At 32.4% G+C, this 27,522-nt stretch overlaps 1 pseudogene; it reads right to left on the bottom strand.

The window, feature by feature from the left end:
- Window positions 1–27,522, bottom strand: part of LOC149568816 (floricaula/leafy-like protein) — a 163,998-nt pseudogene that overhangs the window by 107,551 nt on the left and 28,925 nt on the right.

Raw genomic sequence — 27,522 nt, 5'->3', positions numbered from 1 at the left:
TAGGTGGTTGAGAAACATGTCTTCCAAAGGATTAGGATGTTGGAATTACAATAGGAAAGGTAAACTTCTGAGAGGGGGGGTGAATCAATAGTTAAAACATGAACCCATAAAACTTTCACCACACATCCATCTCATGCATTCAATAGATAAACTAAAATAACATGTAAAGCACATACATCTAAATCATATGAACATGTAAGCAATCACACATATAACACCAGATATGATTACCTAGAAACCCTTCAAGTGAGAAGGTAAAATTGGGGTGGGGATGACACCCACAAATCTTCACTATTGCAGTTGTAAAGCGTATCTAATTAAGGTTAAAATATTTTGATCATGAATCATGATCTACCCTATGAAAGGTCTACCTTGTTAAAGGCTTACAAATATTGTTAGGTCTCACCTTGTTAGAGGATTTCAACACCCTATTAGAAGTGTGCCTTGTTAGAGGACTTTAATTTACAACTAAGTAAGCACTCTATTAAAGGATTTCATATAGCCTACTAGGACTACTCTATTAAGATATTTGACTAAAATCACCTATTAAAATGTCTCAGCATAGATCTTGTGATTGGCACTTGCTTTCCTGATAATAGATCACCTCTAAACTATATCTTCTTGATCCTTCTCAATCAAATGTCTCAATGTTGTATCCTTCTCTCTATCCTCTATTCTTCTCTAACTGATTCTACAATTCACTCTTTCTTCATAACTTCTAAGTCTCAATGAATGCTTTGTTTGTGCATGCAAACTTCTCCCTTCACTCTCGTACACTCATTCAATCCTTTACACTCATAGATAGTTTAGGGTTTTGTCCTCCTTAAGAAGACTAGGAGACTTAGGGTTAGGTATGAATCTATGGTTGAGATTCATCCATATTTCTGCTTAAACCTTCCCATATTTAGATTGGTTGCATGTAATTGTATAGGAAATCCAAATAAAAATTCGTCCTTATCTCCAAAAGATTTTAATCTAACCTTAAGTTGGCTCAAAAATAATTTACATAGTTGTTTGTGCCATTACAAATAAATATGTCCAAATTATGTCACTCGATATATGAAGTCCCTAATGCTCGACATGCACTATATTTATGTTATGACTTAGCACCTGCACTCCTTAGCACCCACTTTTTACTCAACACCTAAATCACTTGGCATGGTCTATCTACTTGGCACTTGAGTGACTCTACACATGAGTGGCATGGCACTCATTATAACTCAGCATGGTTTGATATTTACATGTTGTGCTCAACATGTATTACTAGTTTGCCATGAACTAAGTAAATGGCTTAAGTGTGTTGACAATCACTTATCAAAACCAATCTGAGATCAACATTAGGAGGGGTAGCCTAGGTAGAATTTTAGATTAATATTTACGAATTCAATATTTCTAATATGTTTTACATGCAAATTTTGATATTGTACTAACAATTTATTGCAAGATATAGCATTTGATCCTAATCCAGAAGTGGGGACATTACAAAAATAAAGAAAAATCAAAAGTATCTATTAGGGAAAGGAAGAAATGGAAACCAAAAGTTGAGAGATTGAATTATATGATAATTAATGATGGACACTGTGCAATTGAACAAATATTACCACATGTATGATAACCTTGACAAATTTTAGTTGGAAAATGCAGTCATTAGACACATGATCTTGTCTAATAAGAGATTTCAAGATATTTAAGGGAAAATTCCCAAAGATTTGTACAAGAAATAAGTTAATCAAAAGAAGATAGTTGTTGAAGAGGATGAGAGTAAAAGGGAAAGATTGATAATAAAAATGTGTGTTATAAAATGATAAGCACCTTGAAAGTATAATGAAGAGTATTGAGACTTAACTGATAAATAAGAAAAGAGATATATTGATAATGAGAGGAAATCATGAAGAAGTCAATAAAGAAATTGAAGTCAGTAAAGGCTATCATTCTATACAAGAAAGCTTAATAAAGGAAAGTAAAGTGATAAGGGGAGAAATCCCTACTCACTCTACAATAGAGGTACAAGTAGAGTAACAAAATAGATCAGTACCTACACCAAAAATAATAGAAGAAGAAAAATATATAGAAATGAAAGAGGCAACAGAGATATTAGAAATACCACAAGTAATAATTGTCATAGATATAATGCACGCAAATAGCACAATCATTATAATGGACACAACAAAATATCCTTTTAAGGATTTTGGCCCCTCTATTGTTCACAATTTGGTAGATTACAAAAGATTTGAAGATGAAGGGAAGGAGGAAGAAGAAAGGAAGAAGAGAGAAGAAGAAAGGAAGAAAGAAGAAGAAGAGAAGAAGAAAGAAGAAGATAAGGAAGAAAGGTTTAAGAAAGTGGTTGAGAAAATGAAAGATAGTTTAAAAATAATAGCTCAAAAAACTTCCAACTTCAAACATCATCTAAAACATATTGAAAAAAAAGAAGCACCCAGCAAATAGAGGTGAGAAGGAAAGAAGCATAATTCAGTACACCTAATCAATAGACTCCTCAAAGGTAAAGTGAATTGAGTTCTTCAAGGTCACCACTTGAATCAGCTTTGGAAACTCTTATCTTGAGAGGATGATGATCAAATTAAATTGATAACATCTATGAGAAATATATTTGAGAAGAAAAAAGGAGTAAATAATCTACAAAATTCATTGATGGAAGTCACTCAGAAATTATAGAGTATCATATCAATTAGAGTTACTGAATTAGACCCTTGGACAAGAGAAAATAAAGTGATCAAAGATTTTAATAATGAGTTCACATAGTTATTATAAATTGAATCTACAAAGGCTCAAACCCTTCATGATACTGAAATGTTCAGAAAGGTTTGTGAGAACATTAGAGAAGACTTGAAGAGTCTTGATGTATGCATCAATAAATTAAGGAGATGGTTGGCTGAAGTAAAAATATTATATGGAAAATGTATTTTGTCACATGATTTTGTTAAAAATGTCTCAAACAAGCTAACAATCAAATTGATAGAGTTGAGACCTTTGTTATTAAGGTACAAAGTCCTAATGTATAGATTATGGACTTAGAGAGTAGAATTAGCTAAATTCATGATGACATTGGGTTGGTAGAGATAAAAAGGGAAAGGATATTAAAAATATTCTCTCCATTGAGAGAGCACCTTACCTTACAAATTAACTATATGCATTAGCAGTTGGATGAATGTATTTTGGATAAAGCATCACATGAAAAGTTTGTGTATTAAGATTTTAATGTAGTAGAGATTGCATCATATGGGTTATGTGCATTAATCAAAATATTTGAAGTAGTCAAGGAAAGGTTTGACAAGGAATTCTCTATCTTAAAGAAGAATTTTGCGGATTGCATCACACTGATATCCACTCAACAATCTTAAAGGTAGAAGTTCAAATTTTGATTTGTAGATAAGTTTTGACACCATCTTTGTCAATGAGGGAGTATAGTAAGAAAAATTGTATAAGGGAATGTAGTAAAAAAATTCTATAAGGAAGTTATAAGTAAGAGCTGGTCAAAGGGGGAGTATCCTTATGTAAAGATGGTATAACTAAGATAATGATCCACAATTTTTGTCTATTTTCCAATGGGAATGTGAAGATTCACAAGTTTTGTAATTTTCCTTTTGGGACTTGGCCAATTTACCATATGCTTCCATCAATTCCAAAGGGAGATATTGTTGTAAATTTTTCTAGGGTAGATGATATAAGGTTATCATTTATGGAAACATATATTTAGAATTAAGTGAGAAAATCATGAAGATGAAGTTTTTATAGGAGTTAGAAAATTGTCTAAGTATGATAAAATTTATCTATCAACATAGATACTATTTTGATTGATGCAATTCATAAAGGTATTATTGGCATGTTCTCTCTTAGGTACACCAAGTTTTTCCAGTTGTAGTAATGAGCTGACAAAATAGGATAAAGACAAGGAATCAAGTATTTTATGTTAAGGAATTATTTTGTTTATCAAAATAATTAATTGACCAATTAGGGATGACATACTAGATGTTAATCCTAAGTGAGTAAGATATAGTTTTGTATTTTGGCAAGCATGTAAAGGTATGAAGATTGGTAATACAAGTTATTATGAAATAATAGGGTATAAAGGAAAAAAAAATTGAATGCAAAGAGTTGTGTGGTTATTGTGATAAGTATGTGATTGTTTTGTAATGTGAACGTGGTAGTAAAGTAGTAAAAGGGTAGAGTATGCAAAGTTGATATAGCGAGCTACAAAGGTCATATCAGATATTGAAGATATTAGCAGATGTAAAGAAGTTTATGTATCTACACTTTTGTATATCAAATATCATTGTATATTTCATGTTTCGATAGTGGGCTCAACTTTGATACTTTCTTTAATTGTAATAACAAATCCTAATAGGGTTGAGGCTTCTAACAAGGACTGAGAAACTATATAGATGTAATGGACTCCTAACAGGGTCAATATCTTTCACAAGATACTTTTGATTAGTGGATCATTTTGTGGGTACCATCCCCACTGGCCTTTTCCCTTGGCCAGGGTTTCCCTGGTTAACAAAATATAGTATTATGTTTTTCTTTACTTTATGATTGTGTTTACTATTTAGCTTAATCAATTTACTTTTATATGCAAGTTATAAGATAGTTAATGATATCCATAACTGGGAAAAAGTTTGTGGAATACTGATTCACCCCCCACCCCCCCTCAAAATTTTCTCTTTCTAATAAGGAAAAGCCTAGTGGGGATAGTACCCACAAAATGATCCACTAATCAAAAGTATCGTGTGAAAGATATTGACCCTTTGAAGAGTTTATTACATCTATTTACTGAATATTTCCTTATTAGAATCCTCAACCCTATTAGGAGTTGGTATTCTAATTACAAAAGTAGCAAGATTATCCCACTCCTCAAACATGCAAATACAATGATATATTCTATACACAAAAGTGTAGATACAAAAATCGCTTGACACTGTTAATATCTTCAATATTTGATTTTTCCTTTATAGCTCTCTTCACAAAAAAAATCATATACTTTCTTTAACCTACTATAACATAAGGTTTGCATCATATATTTGTCCCAACACAATGTCATAGTCATCACATAACTTTGCATCTAAAACTCTTTCCTTTATACCCATCTATTTTGTCCTGACAACCTTCAAGTCCTTACACATGTCTCAAAATACAAAATTAACTTTTGACCACTTAGATTTAACATCTAGGATGTCATCCCATAATAGTTAAGTAATTATTTTGGTGAACCAAAATAATTCCTTTACACAATTTACTATTTCCTTTCCTCTATTTTGTTCATCATGTACATGAGTGTAACTGGTAAATCATTAATATCTCTGTCCATATAGTTCATTAGGACATGTGCTCTAAGTTATAGAATCCTCATAATTTGTACTATATTTTCTTAAGTGCACACATGCAAATTAATTCTCTATGAATCTCTCCAATCAAAAAGGTATCTCTACTAATAGTTATTCTTTGTTACACTTAATTTTTTGAGCTATCTCCTCCAAAATATAACTCCAAAATCTTCTCACTAAATATAGCATATATGTTTCCATAAATGAAAACCTCAATGTATCTTCATACTCTTCTCTTAGCAAAATTTGCAACAATCTCCCCCTTTGGTGTTGATGGAAACATATGGGAAATTAGCTAAGTCCCAAATTTTCAAAATTAAAAAATGTGAAGTTCTTCACATGGCCATACAAAATTGTCAATATGTGGATCATTTCTATTTATATACCATATTTTATATTATACATAATCCTTCTTACTTTATACCTTATATTTACTTTTTACAATAAATACTACTCTCACTTACATCTTACATTATACAACTTTATACTACCACTACTCCCCCTTTGACATCAATGACAAAGGTGAGTGTCAAAAACTATTTACAAGAAAAAATTTGAATTCTAACTTCTTGTCTTTAATATGAATAGTTTGATAGGCATGAGATACAATAACAAAATTTTTTCTTCAAATTCATAAATTCCTTATCCCATGAACCTTGGAATTCCTCAGATACACTAATTAATGTGCATAGTCCATAGGATGTCTACCACATTCAAATTTGAGTATACAATTTTTCATATGATGCCTTGTCTTTTTGTCATTCATCTAACTACTTCTAAATATGACTTACTTTTAGAGTGAGATGTTCCCTCAACAATGAGAATCTCTTCATTATCTTGTCCCTCTTTAGCTCTAACAAGATAATGTCATCATTTACTTTCTCATTTATGCTTTCTAAATCTTCAATCTACACATTAGATAATTGTATCTCGTTCACAATATCTTGAAATTCTTCTTGTTTTCTCTTTAGTGCTTGAGTGATGTCTCTAATAAAGTTATGTGACAAGGCACATTGTCCATACAACGTTTTTCCTTCTGTTAGACATCTTCTTAACTCTTTGACATAGGAGTCAAGATTCACTAAGTCTCTTCAAATGTTGTTTCATATTGTGCCAAATAATTTTGCATCATGATAGAATTGTGCTTTTATTGATGCAACTTCCAAGAGAGTGGTAAACTGATTATGAAATGCATTCATTACCCCTTTGTGCTCTCTTCTCTAGATCTGATTCATTAACCTTGACTAAGATTATGCCTTGCAACTTATTAGTCACCTTCTCAAGATTTTCTTGAGTCCTTTTGATGCCCTTTTCTCAGTGATTTTATTTGTGGAAAATGTTGAGCTAACTAAAAATCCCAATTTCCACTTCTCCTGTGGTTTCCAAAGTTATGCTTCTTAGCATGCTTGTCAAGAATGATTCTAAGGGAGATTTGGATAAATTTTCTTGATTCTTTGGTTGGTGTAACCAATTTAACTTGAAAAATCTTATTGTCAACCTTTTTAGTTTCCTATATAGGTTGAGGTGCCAAGCTAGCTTTTTAAGTGTCATTTTATTGTTTTGGTTCATCTTGTTATTGGCTAACCATGGTTTCTTGCCCTGTCTCAACATGTATTAGTCGTTTTATGAAGTGGGATGTTTCTATTATAATTTTCTTCTATTTTTTATTCAATTCATCATCTTACTTCTCTTCCTCTTCTTCTATCTCTTTAATTTTATCCTTCTCTTCATCCGAGCTAGGATAATCAACTAAGTTTTTAGTAGCCAAATTATCAACATTTTTGTCTTGATCTTTAACCGAATCCTCTATCTCATCAACAATAATATGTGTGCTATCAATCTTCATGGAATTATCATCAATGGTGATTTGTGGTGGTTCAAAAACTATTCCTTCAACATTTTCTTTTGCTCCCTTGTTGACTTCTTCTGCATTCATATTAGTGGCAATGTTTCATATTCTCTCTATTGTTGTTGAAGTATCTATCTCTGATGAATTAGATATATATATCAATGAGCATGTGATTACTTCATTACCAAATTCTTAAATATATGCTCTGCTCATTAGATCACTTAATACCCGATTAACAAGTTGTTCAATATCCTTTGTGATCAAATTCAGAGGTTAATTTTTCCCCACTTCATTTGGTGTAGTTTCCCCCCATATTTTACTACAAGGATTTGGGGGTAGCACCCCCAAGCTATATGGCTCAAGGTGAAATGCCCCTTGTGGGTTCCTAGGGAAACACCCTAAGAGGGGTCAAGGGGCAAAGCCCTTTGCAGAGTCCTATGGTCAGTGACACTAGGAGTTAAATTTTTCTATTGGTCATCTTATTCTAGCCCTAATTTTTCTAGTGACAAAATCTTGTATTAAAAGGCTCAGGGTTAGGAATTTTATAATGAATGATGAGATTGTAGCTTCTTGTGGTGATATTGAGTTATAAGGGATTACAGATTGTAACCAGGTTGTAATCACTGGATAATAAGAATATTGAACTCTTTGTTTGTTGGATGTAGCCCATAGATTGGGTGAACCACATTCAATATTTATGTCTTTTGTTCTCTTCTATGTGATTTATTATTTTTTGATATTGGTTATATTTTCATGTAATTGTTATTTATGTCTCATTAATCCTAACACCATGAGTCTTATAAATCTTAGCCTATCTTGTACAAATGGGTCAATCCTATGCATGATGCTTTCCATCTACATAAATTTCTTTACATCAAAGCATTTTCTAACAACCTCTTATATCATATTTCCCTCTTACTTCTTTTTTTTCAATCTAACTTTATTCAATCTTTCATATAATTATTTTGAAAGTTCTCCATGAATAGTGAGTAATCACTTCTTGAACTTGATCATGTATTGGATATCTTTTCTTTTCTCATTTACTAGATATCTATCACAATATTATAACAATTTCTTAATATTAGCTTCATTCAAGATCAAGTCATTCATGTTCTCAATATTAGGTTTTAAATGTGTCTTCCTTTTGTTGTTTCTCTCTTCTTCTCATTGTTGTTGTAGTTGTTTTTGTTGCATTTGGACTTCATGTGGAGTAACTTTTCCTCTCATTTTATTTCTTTTAGATGTAGTTATTAAATTCTACCTTTTACCTGGTCCAATGGTCATCTCTTTAATTCTTTTGGCCTTGGACACTTCTTCTTGATCTTGTTTTACCACAACCAATGTGGTTTATTTCTTTGTACTAGCAAGTGTGGATGATTGCACATGAATTATATTGACTTCCTCTCCCATAGGTTGATCAAGTGTAACTAATGGTGGTGACTCAAACTATAGTGCAGGTGTAGTTATTGGTGCTAGTGATGATGGTGCAAGGCTAGGGCTTGCCAATATTGACAATGGTGGAACAAATAAAACATCCTTCTATCCAATATACCTCATCTCAGATACAATTTTCTTAACCTAAGAAAAATCTTGGGGTGGCATCTTTGTTTCTTCCATGATCTTCATTTCACTGTCAACCTTCCTCCTTGCATATTTTTTAAGTTAGGTTTGATACGTCATCTTCATGTTCTCTTCAAAAGTTCCAAATCTTGAACTACTTTCCTTTTGCACACTCATATATGAAATAAAAAATGCATGGAAAATTAACCATAACTTCCTCTCATCCATATAAAATTACTCTAAACTTCACAAGTCTTGATTCAACATAGTAGGGGTTAAATAAATTTCTGATGTCATTTCCCCTTTAGCCTTTAATGAATAGATAACTTAGATTGATAAGGGTTTGTTAGAAACTATCACTGGCTTCAACTTATTTCAAGATGAGTCATTTGTCTTCTTTTCTACCTATATTTGTGTTCTTCTAGGTGTCTTTTCCTTAACAAATGTTTCATTGAAGCTTTCTATTTGTTCTTTCACATTCTCTTTTTATCTATCATTTTTATTTTCATTCCTTCTTATATAACTTCTTATATTCCTTCTATAGTTAGGTGTCTTTTCATTCTATGATCTCATGTTATTTAACCTCATATTGTTTCAAAAAAAATTAAATCTAAAAAATCTTGATGTATGCCCTAGGTTATTGCAATTATAATAGGCTATGACATTGTTTCCATATCTGGGTCCAGATTGACTGATTTGTAACCTACAATCTCTAGCAATATGTCCGAATTTGTTACACTTGTAACACATGACTCTGTTTCTTATGACATTAGTTTCACAAATAGGTCTACTAGTTGTAGGGTTAGTACCTTGATACATATTTATTAAATCTAGGTTCTCTACATTAATTATCTCTATGTCCATAAGAATAACAATTATAAAAATAACCTTAAATAAGGTTAGCATACTTACCTATAGAGTCCTTCTTCATGTGACCAATTTCATTATATGTAAAGAATATTTCACCAGATTGTTTCCTCACTTCTTTAGGTTGTTCAAATTATTTAGGTACTTCCTTGTTAAGATCTTCTTGTTGTTGTTCAAGTTGTTGGATTATTATTTCTAATTTCTTAGTAACCTCAGATCTTTTAAATGATTCTCCTTCAACATATCCAATACCACTCATGTTGCCTTTACGTCTTTGTGCCATGATCTTCTCATCTAGATTTTTAGTGTTGGTATAAAACTTCTCAAGATGTTGTTTTGTCTATGTAAGCTCTCCTTTTGCAATAGTGTTGTACTTCTCAAGCTCTATAAATCATATCTTTGCATATTCAAGTTCAAATGTTACCTTGGTAAGTTTAGATTTTAGATCTACATTCTCATAGCCCAAATATGATTGAATTTTCTTCTCATCTTCCATCAAACTCATCTTAAGATTGGTAATTTCAAGCTCATTCTCTTTCTTTAGCTTAGAAATTGCATTACTATCCTTGGTTTAATCATTTGGCTCTTTCTTCTTGGAATTAGTAGATTCAGTCTTCTCATTCAACTTCTCAATGAAATCTATTTCCTCTTTAATTTTGATCTTCATATTCTCACTTTCTTCTGTGATTAGATCAAGTTCCTTAAGAGCTTTTTCCATGTTTTTCTATAATAGATTCATATCCATAGTGACCTTACTCAAGATGTTAGGCCTCCTCTGAGTAACTAGGCTCCGATACCAATTGTTAGAAATTGGAAATACTGAGAAGGGGGAGGGGGAGTGGGGTGAATCACTATTCACTAACTTTTTCCCAACTATGGATATATTTAGCAATATTTAAACATGCATATGTAATCAAACTTAAAAGAAAAAATAATAGTAACATAATGTAACTCATAAAACCATTATTTGTGAACTAGGGAAACCTTGCCCAAGGGAAAACCACAGTGGGAATGGTACCCACAAAATGATCAACTAATCAAAAGTATCTTGAGATGATATTGACCATGTTAGGAGCCTATTAAATATGTATAGTGTATGTTGGAATTAAGTTATGTTTGTCATTATTGACAACACTTATTCATAATTCTATATGGTTAGCAAGTTCATCATTCAGTCTCTAGTATTTGCCAAGCAATTCAATGGTTACCAAGTTACATAGTTCACACTGAGCATTCCAGAGGTTACTGAGTGAAAACAAGCAATGTGAAGTCTAGTAGTTATCATCGAGTAGTTAGTGGTTATTGAGCTTTGTATTATTTATCGAGTCATCGATTCCTATGATGTGAAGGTAGTGTCAGTCGAGTAATGGATGAGTAGTGTTTATCAAGTGCAAGCAAGGTAAACACGATATTTAGTTTCTACCAAGTTACACTATATCTACTGAGTCTCTAATGTTCACCAAGTTCAAAGCTATGTTGAGGGATTAGTATGAACTGAGCCTCTACTTCTATCAAATACATGACAATACTGAGTAATGCAGTGGATGCCAAGTATCAAAAGGTCACCAAGTCAGCTTTCAGAACCTGACTTTCTATATTTGGGTTAACTCAATAATATTGGTTTTAACTTGTATTTTGGCCAACCTTGTGATTATGACAATTGGGATGGTATATATGTAATATATTGTATCATACCCAAGCATGATGATGATGAATAAGGAAGTAGTAAGGTTTTGAGAAGAGCGAAAGTGAATGTAATGATCAGCATGTGAATATGAATTAGCAGCAGAGCAAGGTATTCAACAAGGTCAATTCAGAAGTAGTCAAGTCTTATCTATCACAAAGAGGTGATCAACATTTCAAGGATCTAATCAACAATTAAGTTGTAAGTCATACCTACTATTTCATCCTAATAGGTGAATCAGATTTAAATCCTTTAATAGGGTAGACTTAATAGTCTCTTTTCTAAATCTCTTAACATAGTGCATACTTCATTGTATGTTTATAAAACCTCTAATAAGGTGGACCTAGCAATCCTAATTACTCCTAATAGGGCAGATCATCAAAAGTGATCATTATAAGCCTTAACAGGCCAACTTTATACTACAGTATTGAAGTTTTGTGGGTATCATCCCCACCCCAATTTTACATTCTATTTGGAAGGTTTGTAGGTCACCAAATATTGTGTTCATGTGCCATGAATGTTTATCTTTCAATTTCTCATGTATGTAGTAGATTAGATCAATTAATGGTGAATGGATTATGTTGTTAAGTGCTAAATTTGTTAAAAGTTTTTAGGTTACTGATTCACCCCTCCCCTCTCAGTAACCTAGCTAGTCTTGATTATTTCCAACAATTGGTATCATAGCTTTGAGGTTCTCAAGATAAAGTTTGATAGTTTGAGCAAAGATCAAGGATAATGGAGATATTCATATTTGAACAAGCTATTGACAATAAGAAACTAGATCTGGAGATGGCCATAGCTCAGCTAAAGGAAGCAAAAGAGCATCTTTCCCAATCCCTAAAAAGAAGGAAGGAACTTGCAAAATAGATGAATGATCACCAATATGTTGAAGAAAAGATTGAAGACTTTTTCCCTTCAAGTAGTTCAAATGAAGCAAATGAAAAGAATGACTCCCTACAAGAATGGTTCCCTACAAGAAGAGGTAAGAAAATTGAAAAGAGAACAAGAAATTCAGTCAATAAGATTGTGTGAAATTTTGGAATAGAGAAATAAGGCAAGTGAAGACTTGGAGGCAAGGAACAATGAAACTCAAAATCAATCCCTTCAGCAAGATAGTCTTATCAATCAACCCTCCAATGCAAGTGAGGAAATCATGAGTCTGAGATTTGAAAATGAAAGGTTAAAGAATGATTTAAGCATTGAAGGACAAATCAATGAAAGATTGAAGGTTGATCTAAATTTTGAGAAGCAACTCAATGAAATAATAATGAAATCCCAAGTAGACATGGATCAATTGAATCAGCAAAAGTCAACAAAATCTTTATAGGCAAAACGGTAAAATAGGACTTTGATACAAAGAAGAAGGTAAACCCTCCAAACAAGGTGCTCAAAGGAATCAAAGACATACTTGCAATCATTGTGGTAAGATAGGTCATATATCAAACAAATTTTGGAGCAATTAAAAATGCTACAATTGCAGTCAACATGGTCATAAAGCTAATGAATGCAAGGAGAAACCAAATTTTGAAGGCAAATGTCACAAATGCAAGAAACAAGGTCATAAGAAATCTAAATGTAGATCTAAACTATTCAATCCAACTGAACAATTTGTAAAAGAAATATTTGGTTGGGACTACAATACTTGGTGCAAATGTCATTACTATGGAGAATATGGACACATTGGCATAAACTATGCAAGGCATCACCTGAGAAAGAAGGATACTAAAATAAGATGTTACACATGCACTGAACTTGGTCATATAGCTAAGAATTGTATGAATATAGGTAGATTTGAAGATTAAAAGAAAACTAAAGTTGATAACATCAAGAAGCAGATGAGACAGCAGTGGATTCCCAAATCTACCGAGCAAGCTAGTTCAAATAATGGTCATATCACTCAAGAAGTGGGTGACTCCACCATTTCCAATTAAGTTCTTAAGGAAGGAATGGAACTGTATTTAAAAGTCACATCTTAAATAGTTCCAATGGAAGAAAGCAAAAGATCCAAATCAGTATTTTAGATATAGAAGGATCACAGAAGTTTAACATCAATATTCACCGAGCGAGGTTGAGAATAACAAAGTTTTGTTTGATCATCGAGTTACAAGGTTCTACCAAGTTATCTGTAGAGATAGTGGATGATAGCCTATCAAGCACTATGTCATTATGGCTCTCATCATACCGAGTATTAATAGGAAATTTTCATCAAAAAGGTAGAATTTTGACTTCATTTTCATCGTGAATTTAGTATATCCAGAGTAGATTGATCTACAGATCATCCAAGCGATCTTGAGCATAATTTGCAGTGAAGTTTTTGAAGAATTTTTTCTTAGTCTACCGAGCAATCATGGCATCCACCAGTAGTAGCAACAAGGTGAAGAAAGGTTCTGAGATGTTGGTGTGATGTGTCGAATGGAAGGCTCCAAATTTCAAACTGGTACCAACAATTGTGGAATCACTCAACCCTAATGGAGCTCAGTCACAAATCCCACAAAAGGTACTCCTTATAAATGATATTTGTACTCATTTCAAATGTTCTACGCAAGAAATTGGAACCCTGGAAATGGATAGTTCCCTAGGAGAATTGTGTGTGGATGGAACCCTCAAGCTTGAGCATAAACGTCTAAAGGAGAAAGGCCTGACCCACATTCTACACCTGCCAAGAAACTTCCGAATCAAATGGATTAGATATATATCGAGCCAAGTGCATAATGGTTAGTTGTGGTTAGAGCAACTAGTCTTAATAAAAAAAGAAGATGATTCATAGAATCACGAGTCTCCCTATGCTCAATAAGATCAAAGTTACCAAAACCCTAGGTCGAGATGAGCTACAAAAGAAAACCCTAGCTAAGTGGGATTGCAGAGGTCTGAAAATCAGTAATGTATCTAATGTGGAACTTAGGTTTGGTATTCATATCATTGCACATAAGATATACAACACCAGTTGACTAAATAGGGTGTTGTGTGAGGCTATGCACCTAGCTTACAAGGTAGTAAAGAAGAATTTGGAATATGATTTGGTAGATTTAATGTTTAAACAAATGAACAAGAATAGGGAAAGTATTAGGACCTCAAAGAATAATCTGTGCAAATTTGATTCTTTGTTAACTTGTTTGTTCTTTTATGTTCAAAAAATTTTCCCCTCCAAAGGATCAGTGGTATGGAGAAAGGATACTCTAGTTTTGTACCAAATTAATGAGTTTATTGCAAAAATGGGTGAGATTTTTGACAGTATAATGGATAACTATTTTGAAGCCTTTAAGGAGAAGATGAATAATAGATTTTGAATTCCACCAAAATTAAATGAAGTCTACAAGGATAATTTTTGTTTCATGGTTGACTTTGATAGAGTTTACATTCAGGTAGTAAGGACTAGAATAGTATGGGTGAAACCTTTTCCTTATGAGGTTAATATTGATGAAACAAAGGAGATAATTGAAGCCCTGGTAAATGAGCCTATAGATCCAAAGGTACCCATCTTTGGAACTCATGATGAAACAAAGGCCAAAATAGAGCTTGAGATTAAGCTCCCATAGGCAGTAAACAAAGGTTAGAGGAGGATATCTAAACTAAAAATTGCAAGTGCCCCTCTCATGCTTACTGAGGGAAAAGGAGAAGATGAAGAAGAATCTAAAGATGAAGAGAAAAAAGAGGAAAAAGAGGAAAAGCCTATGAGAAAGAAAGGAAAGGTGATTATCACCAATCCACCCAAGGCCTCTATAGCTATGTTTACAAGAAGATCCAGGAAGAAAGGAGGTAGTGAGATTGTGTTTAGTAAGCCCACACTCACCTTCCAAGAAAGATTGAAGCAATTAGAAGAAGGTGCAGGTATAAAATTTCAAAGCTTTAAAGTATGAAACAAGAACTGATGTAGAAAAGATCACTAGTACATTTGGACCCACTTTTTAACCTTTATTAGTTGAAATTTTGACCCAAATTTTGACCAAACTTGACCAGTCCATTGGTCAAAAAATTTCTAGTCAAAATTCTTACCAATCTCTAGTTGGTCAAATTTTTTACCAATATATTGGTCAAAAATCATCCGAAGTCATGGGTCAAGATAAACTAGGAAGTGGTTGAACTTTCAACCAATGAAGGTAGAAATTTTGACAAATAGAAGTGGAAACTTTTGACCAATAAAGGTAGAAATTTCAACTAATGGAAGTCAAAAATTTTGAATAATAAAGGTAGAACTTTCGACCAATTTATGTGGAAATTTTTGACCAATAAAGGTAAAAAATTTTGACAAATTGTAGAGAAAACTTTCAACGAATAAAGGTAGAAAATTTGATCATTGCTACAAGAAAATTTTGACTAGAGAAGGTAGAAAACTTGACCAATGAAGGTAGAAAGTCATGACCACTAAAGGTAGAAATTTGGACCAATGAAGGTAGAAATTTTGACCAACACTTAGTTGTAAAAAAATTTCAAGCATTCTATAAAATAGTTCACATGCCTTGCGTATGATATGACATTTTGCATGCATCTTGAACTCTCTCATCTAGCCAATGATGGATTATAGAGAGTGATCTAAAATGATGATGCTAAAAAATGCACACAATCAAATCCAAAATGAACTTGCATTAAAAATGGATTGTGGGAATCTGATATTGTTAATTTTGCATGCATGTCCACCAGGACAATCAAAACTTAAACATTCAAAACATGTCATCTATGTTGTATTTCTTATCTTCATCTTAACCATCACCATTTGTAGCCAATTGGCTTGTTATTTAATCTACATAGACACTTTAATCTATCAGGTTAACGATGCCTTAAACTTTCTTGCATTCTAATTGTGAAACTTATAGAAATGCATTATAATATACAAAATTGTGCATTATCTCCTATTTTTAATATTTTTGATATTTATGCTTTCAAAACCCCTATTGTTGATGATATTGCAGGTACAAGTGTTTCCCAAGGTGTTGATGTTCAAGCAGACCTCACACAACTACCAAACCATACCCCACCTCAAATTGAATGCATACTTGACAGGAAGGTTACCAAGCAGACTAGGAGGGGCACTTATTATTCCTATTTGGTTAAATGGAAGGATACACCATGAGAGGATGCTACATGGTTGACTAAAGTAGAAATTTTGAAAGCTGGGTACACTCATAATTCCATCCCAACTCACAGCCTAAATTAAGAGAGTTTGAACAATCAACTAGTACAATTAGAGTTATGAGATGTTCCTAGAGTAATCCTAACAACAACATCTTATCTATGCACCCATTTTGTTATAGCTTCTTTATCATCAAGCCTAATTAGGCCTGTTAGTTCTGCATAGACATAGGACTATCACATTGTGCTAGAGTAGGTTTGTTTGTTGATTGTTAGGAAGTTGTTTTAGATGTTTGAGACACATTGTATTGAAACCTTCTATCTGGTCAAAGACTTGGTGTTTTGTGTTTTCTAACAAAGTCAGTAAACGCAAAGTTTGGTAAGACTGTCACATACAACAATGACTATTTTGGTGCAACTTGAGTGTGGCAATAAGTAGTATACAATTGTTGTCTATGAGTTCAGAGTACAATTAGGCAAAGTTGGTAATCATTGGGATTTGAAAGGGTAATAGGTCAGTGAAGTGAAGAGACACTTTACAAGAGTCATTGAAGTAGGGTGAGTTTGGGAATACCTCTCTAAAGTACGAAGCCAAATCAGAGTCAATCCTTTTTTTTAGTGCTATTAGGAGAATATAAGGTTATTGAATACTTGTAGATTCCTTGAAGAACAAAAGGCATCATGAGACTAGCAATTATTCCAATGATCCAAGATTCTTTATGCATTTTTCATAATTTTTTTTAATGGTTGGGTTATGTATTAGTTTTAAAATGATTTTTTTAATTATATAATCAGGGGGACAAACATTAGTGTCGTTGATACAATAATGAGCTATTTAGAAATTAGGGTTAGTTGAGGAGCCGGTTATGGGAAGTTATTGGGTCTATTCAGTCTTTGCAAAGTTATATATATATATATATATATATATATATATAATGCTATATGTCAAATATGTCATAGGTTATCATTTAATTTAATTAAGGAAAGAAACTTAGCTATATCTATATTTTAAAATATCACAAGTACAACATCTTACTAATATACAACAAAATTTTACCATCTTATATATCTCCTAGTAAAGCATCTTTTTTCATAAAATGGTTTTTATGGGAGAAATATACGTTGAATTGGTCCTTGATTTAGTGCTCATTACAAAATATAGGAAAACAAGGTTTTACCAATTATAGTGGGCATAGACGAGGACATTTGCATGTTCCTTGTTGACGACAATGCACCAGGCAATACTAGACCGCCAACTGAAGGAGGAGTCCACACTTCATCATGAGTTGAAGAATACAATATTTTTAGCAAAGACATTTGCAATGGATAAAGATCAAATGGGATACTATCTAGAAATGTCCACAAAAAAAAAGGTAAGTGTTATGATGTTGATGAAAAAAAATAGTGTTACTTACACGAAGGTTGTGCGCAACAACCCTCACCATGTTCACCATGTGATGTCGCAACTAGCACATATGTCTATACAAGAACACATAAAATTAAAGATCATGATCCATAAGATACTATAAAATATTAATATCTATTGAACTTCTATTATTTCTTTAGTCGAATTATTGCTTACTTTCAAAGATTGGATTCTACGATCCAATTTTGTTCTTAGTGCCTCTTTCTCCTCGATTCTATCACCCTCAATGATAATGTTAACAAGTTCATCAGTGTATCTTTGCTTAATTTTTTGTGTGATGAACATAGGGTCAGCACTAAGGACGATGTCATATAGATATGATGCCCATATCTTAGATCACATTTGATCAGCGGTCATTCTAGCTTTTTCCTATCATTTGTGACATTAAATATCAATTAAATTTCATCAAAATAACTCCAAAGCCATAAGGAAAAGAACATAATAATACAAAATTTGTTTCTATATTAACATTAAAATTTACAATAAATAATTTTTACCTTTTCTGAAAGCATTTGACATGGTGGATCCATATTGCCCTGTGAAAAAAAAATAGTAAGTCTTAGAAATCAGTAGTAAAATTAAAGTAATAGACTTACCAAAAAAAATATTAATAATAAAGTAGATTTTATATGTAAATCATTTTTCTTAAGTTAAAAATTTAGTGTAACTAATGTGTATATCTAAAAAAATATTTGACATTGATCCTACCTAGACATTTCATTGATCATCATGATCTTCATCCATGTTGTCATCATCGTCATCATCATCTTCATCACCATCATCATCATGACCATCATCGCCATGATCATCACCATCTTCATCACCATGATCATGATCATCATTACCATCATCATCATCATTATCACCATTATCGTTCGCATGACCAAAATCATCACCATCTTCTTCTTCTTCATCACTGGGTAACTGTCATTCCTGATATTCATTTACTTCCTCTTGTGCTTCTTCAATATCTTCTTCTTCGATCACATTATACTTTATCAGCCTTCCTCTTGGGTCATGTCTAACAACAAATGACCAACTTGGTTTGTGTGGAACACCAACGTAAAACACTTGCTCCCATTGGCTTGGAAGAACATAGGGCTGATTGGCTCAAATAAACTTGTATTAATCATAGTAAATCCACTATCATGTTCAATAACAATCCTATCAAGATCATTTTGATTCAGTCATAACCTAAACCATTTGATGAAAAATAGCACTATTTTGAATGAATTAAAGTCACACTCAAGTATATCATCCAAAATGCCATAGTATCGATTTTCAGACTATTGAGGATGTATATCAGTTCTAGACGAAATATTGGTGACCCTGAAGACAAAACTTATCCTGGAATCAAACATTTTCTTTGTTTTGTCTAAATTTTTCATACGAAATTTATAGCCATGGTAGTACATAGCTTTGTGGTGTTTGACCTGCAATTATTCAAACATGTCAAGATTATTTGCATCGATCTGTGAGTTGATATTAAACTTATGTCTCATGATTAGAAATCTTATGTGTACCTTTGTATCTCTTAAGCCATGTATTAGATCAAGTACCATTGGCATAACATTGGGATCTCCATTATGATGAGCTTCTTTAACCACCGATGTAACACCATCCCATGTTGATGAGCGACCATTTGCTTGAGACTATTCAATCCATACCGTCATCCAATCAAGATTGTTTGCAATATAAAAATGTAGTGCATCCCACTCACGACCAACTATAAAGAAGACAATTACAATAGTTAGAAACAACTTATATATATATATTGATGATGGATAAGAATTATTAAACTAAAAAAAAAAACTTATAATTACCTCTCACCCTCCTCAATCTACCTTTCCCCGTCAGGTACTCCCCTTCAAATTTGTCATTACAGTTGGGATCCCAAATACGATCTACATTAATATTTGTTGCAAACTTTGGAAGATATTCACTAATGTACACCATGGTCTGGTATATCATATATCCCTCTATTATGGAACTCTCAAGATGTGCTCTTTGTCAAACCAAGCCCTTCATAAATTTCAAGTGCCTCTCAATGATCCACATTGATCTAGCTTGTACAAGTCCACACAATTCAATCTCCTCAACTTGATGTATGAGGTACTGTTTGTGAGCATTGAACAATGTTGGAGGTAAATATTTTGCATTTCACACATAAGCTATGGAATTTTTCTCTTTCAATAGTTTATATCTTTTTTATCAATTTCTTTAGATGATAACCACCTAAAAGAGATTCAACACATAAATGAGATTTCAAATGAAATTATACAATAGATTTCAGATAAAAAGCTACAAATCTAAGAAAAAACACTCCTAACCTCATGTATTTTCCAAAATCATATATAACTTATTTAATGCTATTGTCAAACTGTTGTGGAAGGGATAAAGGTAGGATGAACTGTAATCATTAAAAAATTATCATATCAATATTTTATAAATAATGCAATAGGTACTACATCCAATCTTACAAATATACTGTAAACAAAGAACATGACTTACCTTGACGAAGGTATGCCAATCATGTATTTTCAACCCTGGCCCAAAATCAGCTTTCTTTGATAGAAGAGTGCTTATATTTGTAGCAAATCTTGTTGAAATTTTTTCTTTTTTTATGACTTCTTTTAATGCATCACTTTGTTGCTCTATTAATAACCAAGGAAGGGCACTTGTATTTATGTAGTCTCCATTTCTATTTGATTCAATGAAAGCTTTTAGTGCATGATTGGATTCATGAATGTCAGTATAAATTTTTATATTTTTTTCTCTATCATGCCTTCCATCCAACATTTTCTATAGTGTCACTATTGCATTCTTTCCAATATGCATAGCATCAAAAAAATGCACGATTGGGAGATCCTTGTAATGGTAATCTACTAAATTGAGTAGGATAACTTTTCATTCCTCTAGGAAGTTGGTCATTGATGCCTTAATGACCTTTACGAGAATCAATTACAACATTAGTAAATATAAGACAATATCAAAATATAAATTTTAAACTTTGCATGAAAAATTAGACATTACCTCGACAATTTAGTCGATCGTATTCCAACTTCCATAGATGAGGTGTCATTCTTCATGGCCTTGTCTCTTCTTTCCCATTGAAAAGATGTTTTTCAGCAATTCAATACTTATGATTATCGTGGAGAAAGTGTCTAAACTCATCAAACACCTGCTTTGCTAAACTTCTTGAATGATGAGATTTCATCTTCAGACCACAAACTGGACATGCAAATTTTTCTTTTGTCTGAAGACCTAAAAGATTATGTATAATTGGATCATGTACAACTATCATGTACAACTTAAGCATTTGATAGTAATGTGTAAGCACTATAACAAACCAAAAATATGTGATCTTAACAATATAACATACCGCAAAAATGAGTTAGCCCAGGGGCGTCATGTATTGTCCATACAAGCATTGCATGGAATTGAAATTGTTGATTCCCTATCAGTCTAGAGATGTCATACATAGTGATGCCATTCCATAACTTCAAAAACTCATCAATTAGAGGCTCAATATACACGTTCATATCTTTAACTTGGTATTTACCTAGTAATTGAATGAACATAAACACTACATAATTATTATGACCATTTTCATGCACTATTTATAAATTAATTTAGATAACTATAAAATAAAAAAATACCTGGCACAATCATTGACAACATTATGTGCTCCCTCTTTATGGACATCCAAGGAGGAATGTTATTGTTAATAACAAAAAAAGGCCACACTGAATAAACAGATCTCATATCTCAATATGGATTGACACCATCTGCTACCAATGCAAGCTTCATATTACAAGGTTCTTTAAAGTGTGACCATTTTTCTTCAAACTCTTTAAATGCAAAACCATTAGCAGGCATTCGCATAATGTCATCTTGACTTTTATTGCATGCATGGTAATCCATAAATTGTGCCAAGCTAGCACACCTGAATAATCATTAAAGACGTGGAATAATGGGAATGTACTAAAGAACCTTGTGGGGCACTTTTTTTGTTATTTGATCTGACTAATATCTACTAATATGACAATTAGGGCATTCTGTTGCAAATTCGTGTTGTTTATGATATAGAATGTGATCATTGGGACATGCATGTATTTTTTGATACTTCATTCCAATCTAATTCATAATGTTAGATAATTCTTAGTACAAATGAGGCAAAATGTTTGATGGTGGTAAGAAAAACTCACTAATCAACCTACAATAAAAAAATATGCATTGTTAATATAATGAATAGTAATTGTATTCTAATATTGAAGATGACAAAAATGACATACCTTAGCATATGTGACATTGCTACATTGGATATACCATTCATAACCTTTAAGTTCACCAACAACACTATAGCCGAGAGTAGAGTTGTTTGGGAGCCTTCATATAAGGGCTCGTGTGCCTTCTCAAGTAAAGGTATATCAAGACCACCTTCATCATCATTATCAAATTCCCTAGTACCATCATTGTGAATATCTTCATCACCTACCCCAATACCATCTTCTTCAATCATGTCCTCTAGCACATTATCATCCTCTTCCATGGAAGTGTTATCCTTAGATTGGATATTCACACCTCCATGTTCCTCTAGTAGGAAATCCAAATTCAGAAATGGACAAAAATCATGGCCTCCTTCAACATGACCATGTTTCCTACAATGACTTTGGGCTGTTGTGATTAGAATTCTTTGATTCTTTAAGCCCTTACACTTTTTGCAAGGACAATAACATTTATCAGGTTTTCTTTGGAACTAAGCCCACAATGCAGCCATTGTCTCATTACTATTTTCTAGGTTCATATTGTCAAGCATGGTCTTTCTTCACAGCAAAATATATTTGCAAATAAATTGGACATGTTGTAGTTAATGTTTATATCTACACATATGAAAATTGTTGATTAATTTTTTCAAATGTAACTAAAATGATCCTATAATTTCTAGAAGGCCTAAATGTTTGCAAAATGTGGAGTCATGTCACTTTATCAAATCACTTTATTAGATATGGCTTGAATACAAATTGGAACCCACACACGCCCAACAAACACATTGTTCAGCTCTATTAGATACTATATGACTTGATTTTTAAATAATATGATGTGAATTCTACTAAATTTAATTGTTTTTCTAAATTCACTAATACAATTCAATTGTACTCTTTCTATTAAGGTGGCCCATTTTTTAGGTTTTCTTCCAATGTGATTATACTATTTTTTAGCAATTTAATTATTTAATATTTTAAAAAATAATTATTTATAATTTTGTATTTCTATTATCTTGTTAGAACATTCGACATTTTTCACAAATGGGGAACCTCATCCCGATTTAACAAATTTGAGGCCTAGACTCGCAAGCAGATTTGACCACCAAAGGTAACCACACACAAACATTTAAAACCACAAATTTATTCAAATTTGCAGTAGATATTAAGTTCAAAATATCACATAAGTACTAATTAAATTCAAAATACCACACAACATCTTAAAATTAACTAAACTACCATAAATATTTAAAATATTGTAATGCAAATGAGTTAAATGTCATGAAAAATGTCTAGCTCTACAATGTCAATTTAAAGACTCTCCAATAGTTAGAGGGAAATGTTCTAACTTCATTATTAAAATTAAAAATAATAATGTCAATAAGCACCCAAAAGCCTCAACATCATATGTCTTCAAAAATCTCATCATCATCATCAATACTATGTTATGTTCTTTCTCCCTATTCAATTTTTTCCTTCTTTCTATTGGGTTTTTCCTTATTTATCTCTATCTTTGGTTAAATCTAAACCCAAAGAAGGGGTCCCTTTATAGAAAATTTTTAGTTATTTGTTTATAAAATTCCTATTTGGGTCTCACCTCTTAGTCAAGTCTGACCCCCTTACTAGTGATCACCTAGTGAAGCATAACACTTCCTCTATATCCAAAAACAATTTAGCTGCTAAAGCATAAGAGCAAAAGTATCTGCCAACATTTGATAACCATTTCATTACCTGATAAAAGTGAGAGGAGCAATGTTTATTACAAAAGAAAAAGGTATGAATGAATGCAGAAATCCAATCTCTAAAAAGGCATAGTTCCATCATTATTTTATTGTTTCTTGTATGGCTGAACCAAATCAAGATCAATATGAATCCTAAAATGAAGAGAATGTTAGATTAGGAGAATTAAATAGGAAAAATTATTTGGGGAATATGAAAGGAGATGTTTCAACTTTCAAATGTTGAGATATCTCAAGAAATATCTACTGCAAATTTGGAAATGTTTGTTATACCCTAGGGCCTTAAATCAAGTTTTCGAGCTTCATCCTTTTAGATTTACAACGAACACTAGGATTGAGGTATAAGACCAAGGTTGAGGTATAAGACTATCAAATAAAGTATAACACTTGAAGTGAAGACCTAGAGAAAGAATACTATTTTATTCTATCTATAATAATCTTCATATGAAGATAGCTACAAAGGAAGAAAATCAATATAAACAGGTATAATCCAATGGCTACAGATCCCCTCAAGAAAGGTCCAAATATCCATGCTCTAGTCATTTTAAAGCCTCATAGATACAAAAGTAACTCTAGCTAATTAGGCTATTTGTTACTTCCATAGATAATTGAATAACCCTGTAATCAAGCCTCAGATTTTATCTCTAGTAAAAAAATTTTAAGATCCTAATCTTTATAGAAATAACACTAACCCCTTTGAAATCTAAATCTCTTTTCACCAACAAATTTTAGAATCCTAGTTTCAACCAAACAAACTTAGAGGTAAAGTAGATATAGATTAATAATCACAAAATTTATAATAAACTCACATTCAACAAATGGGAACTTACTTGTTAAATGCAATAAACACACCACTGAGAACAAATGCTCCTGTCACAAGAAACCATCCAATAATGACCAACCTTCCATAAATAGTAAATCTTATCAAGATGGCAAAAAATAAAAACCTACTTTTCATGAAGCATATTAAAATTTTGAAGAAATCAAAATAAGGCTTACCCACATATAATATGCTTGAAGCCAAGAATAGTCAATACTGTCAGTCAGTCACCCTCAAAAGCATCAGTATAGATATGATATATTTTACCTATAGTAGAATAGAGGAACCAATAACAAAAACACTAGAGTCTAGAACCACTAAAGCTGGAACATTGTGTTTTAATGTTTGTAGGAAATTATGCACGAAGAGATAGACAGGGATAGAGGGATAGAGGTACATGCAAAAACCAAGGTGGGAGATTAAGAATTTGACAAAGAAAAGATGAATCTGTGCAGCCCTTGTACAAAGTGTTATTTATGTGTGTCTTCTCATTTATATGTTTGCAAAAGAAATCTGAAGGCCTTCTAAAATTCTCGAAAGGGTAAGTAGTGTGTGGATTACCTGAGTAGCAAGTGCATGAAGTGTTAGAGTATTGAAGATACAAAGAAACTACCTTGCAAAGTTGTTCATCAAAATAATAGACGTAAGCTATGTCCAAAGGACCCTAAGAAAATATTAGAAATTAGTGAAAAAATAATCAATTTCATACCTCAAAATTAGATGTACATAGGCAAGCATATGATTCTTAAGATAACACGAATTATATCCAAATTGCCACTGCATTGATTAAAGACAATAAAAAGTGATTACAAAGATATCTTAAAATAATTTTACAATAGATAATGTAGAAAACTTTCTGGTAATATATAATAAAAAAATAGGAGCTCTTATAGATATGTGTATTCTAATCCATACCCAAAACCAAAAGAATGAAGCCAACTCAAATGCATTCTCCAAAATCACACACCAAAGAGAACACATTGTTATCCCAACCCAATTCAATGCCATAGGGACTAAGAGTAAACACAAAAGAAATCTATAGTATTGCATACCTAGAAAAGTATGAAATCAATCAGAGAAAGAAGCAACTCTGGCTTGTTAAACCAAAACAATTCATCCTGTGGCTTGATCTTTGAACTAGATAAATGCCCACTTCTAGTCACATTCTCTAGTACAAGTATTGCAATAACATGCTGCAGCAATGTCCCCACAACAAGAACAAGCTAAAATAGACACATAATATGTGGGAAAAGAATTAATTCTATCAAGAAGCAATATTTAAAAATTAATTTAGATAAGGAGAGAAATCATTAGTGAAAATAAGAAATAAATTTAATCTCCTTTTATCCTCTCTTCCTTTTCTATTATGAAGATAATTGTAAGCCATATGAAGATAAGTCTTTCTAGTCCCTTTCTCATCCTCATAGAAAATGAACAGAGGGTATGGGAGATAGAGGGGACAAAGGGCGGGCATAGATGGATAGAAAACATATTAAATTTTGGCATCCAATATAATTGAAGCAACTACAATTTATGAAATTAGAGCATTGCTATAGTTCAATAGATGGAAGAACTACACTGAACAACTAGATTAATCAAATGCATGAGCTATCCTTTTGTGAAATTTATCATTGAAGGATGAGAAAGGATTACCTTGATCCTTTCTCATGACTTAGTAATTATGGTGTCTATCATTGCCATAAGTTCATTATTTGGAGTAGGATGATTATTATTTTTAGAATGATGTGAAGGTTTTGTGTATTTTCCTATTTTGTTTTGTTATTTTTTATTTTCATATTGCGAAAGAGATAGGAGAATATATGCTTGGACACAGTAGTTAGACTTTAAAAACATATAGAAAAGTATCATAAAGAGCATTGTTAACAAAGGGAGTAAGTGACAAAGATAAGATTTTATCATGAAAGGACAGTCATAACTTGTGTGTAAGAGGGATCCTACACTATCAACCATGAAAGCATCCTAAAAAAGGAACAAGAAGAGACAATGCCAGAGTATGTGCTTTCAAGATGATAGTCAAAAAGGACTTTCAATGCATAGTATATTAGCTCGTGTGACACTTTAAGGAGGAGGTATCTATGGGAGCAAAGACAAGGAAGAAAAATTATCTTTCAATGGTCTTTAAGAGTGTCCATGCAAACAATAATTCTTGAAAAGGCATGTGAAATATTGTACTTTCAATGCATAGTATATTAGCTCGTATGACACCTTTAAGGAGGAGGTATCTATGGGAGCAAAGACAAGGAAGAAAAACTATCTTTCAATGTTCTTTAAGAGTGTCCATGCAAACAATAATTCTTGAAAAGGCATGTGAAATATTGTTGAAGGAATGAATAAAAGGACAGTGATGGAATTTCAACACGATCGATCACATAAAGTTTCAAGAGAAGTGATAAGAGGTAGAGCCCCATAGAAAATGGGATAGTCATGAATATATAGTCCCCAAGAGAACTATGATGACAAGTGAAAAATGAGACTGAACTAGCATTAAGACCTTACCACAACTTTCAATAGTCCAAGACAACAATATAAGGTATTTTTGATGATTGAACATCAAATAGGTTGTGTAATGGATAAACTACCATGGCTGAAGCATGGAATACAAACATAGACCTAATATCCATCTTTCTATTAGAGACTACAAATTTAGATGTTCTTAATGGAAATAGCTACAATATTGGCAAGGTTGATGGAGGAACTAGTGTTTCTATAGCAAGATCTAAGGGTTATATCATGACGCCTCCATTTCAAAATTTTCACATTATAGATTGGGAGAAGGAAATGGTTTGGCATTTAATAAAGTTAAATGATTGCAAATCTTGTTACCTAAATTGGATGATGTGATAAACTCCCAAATCTAAGATGCTAATATGAATATGGTCAAATGG

The sequence above is a fragment of the Cupressus sempervirens genome, chromosome 3, assembly GCF_028749045.1.
Source record: "Cupressus sempervirens isolate cs-2001-9-10 chromosome 3, ASM2874904v1, whole genome shotgun sequence".
Classification (NCBI taxonomy): Eukaryota; Viridiplantae; Streptophyta; class Pinopsida; order Cupressales; family Cupressaceae; genus Cupressus; species Cupressus sempervirens.
Note: the sequence above shows the minus strand (reverse complement) of the source record. Positions and strands in the feature narration are given on the sequence as shown.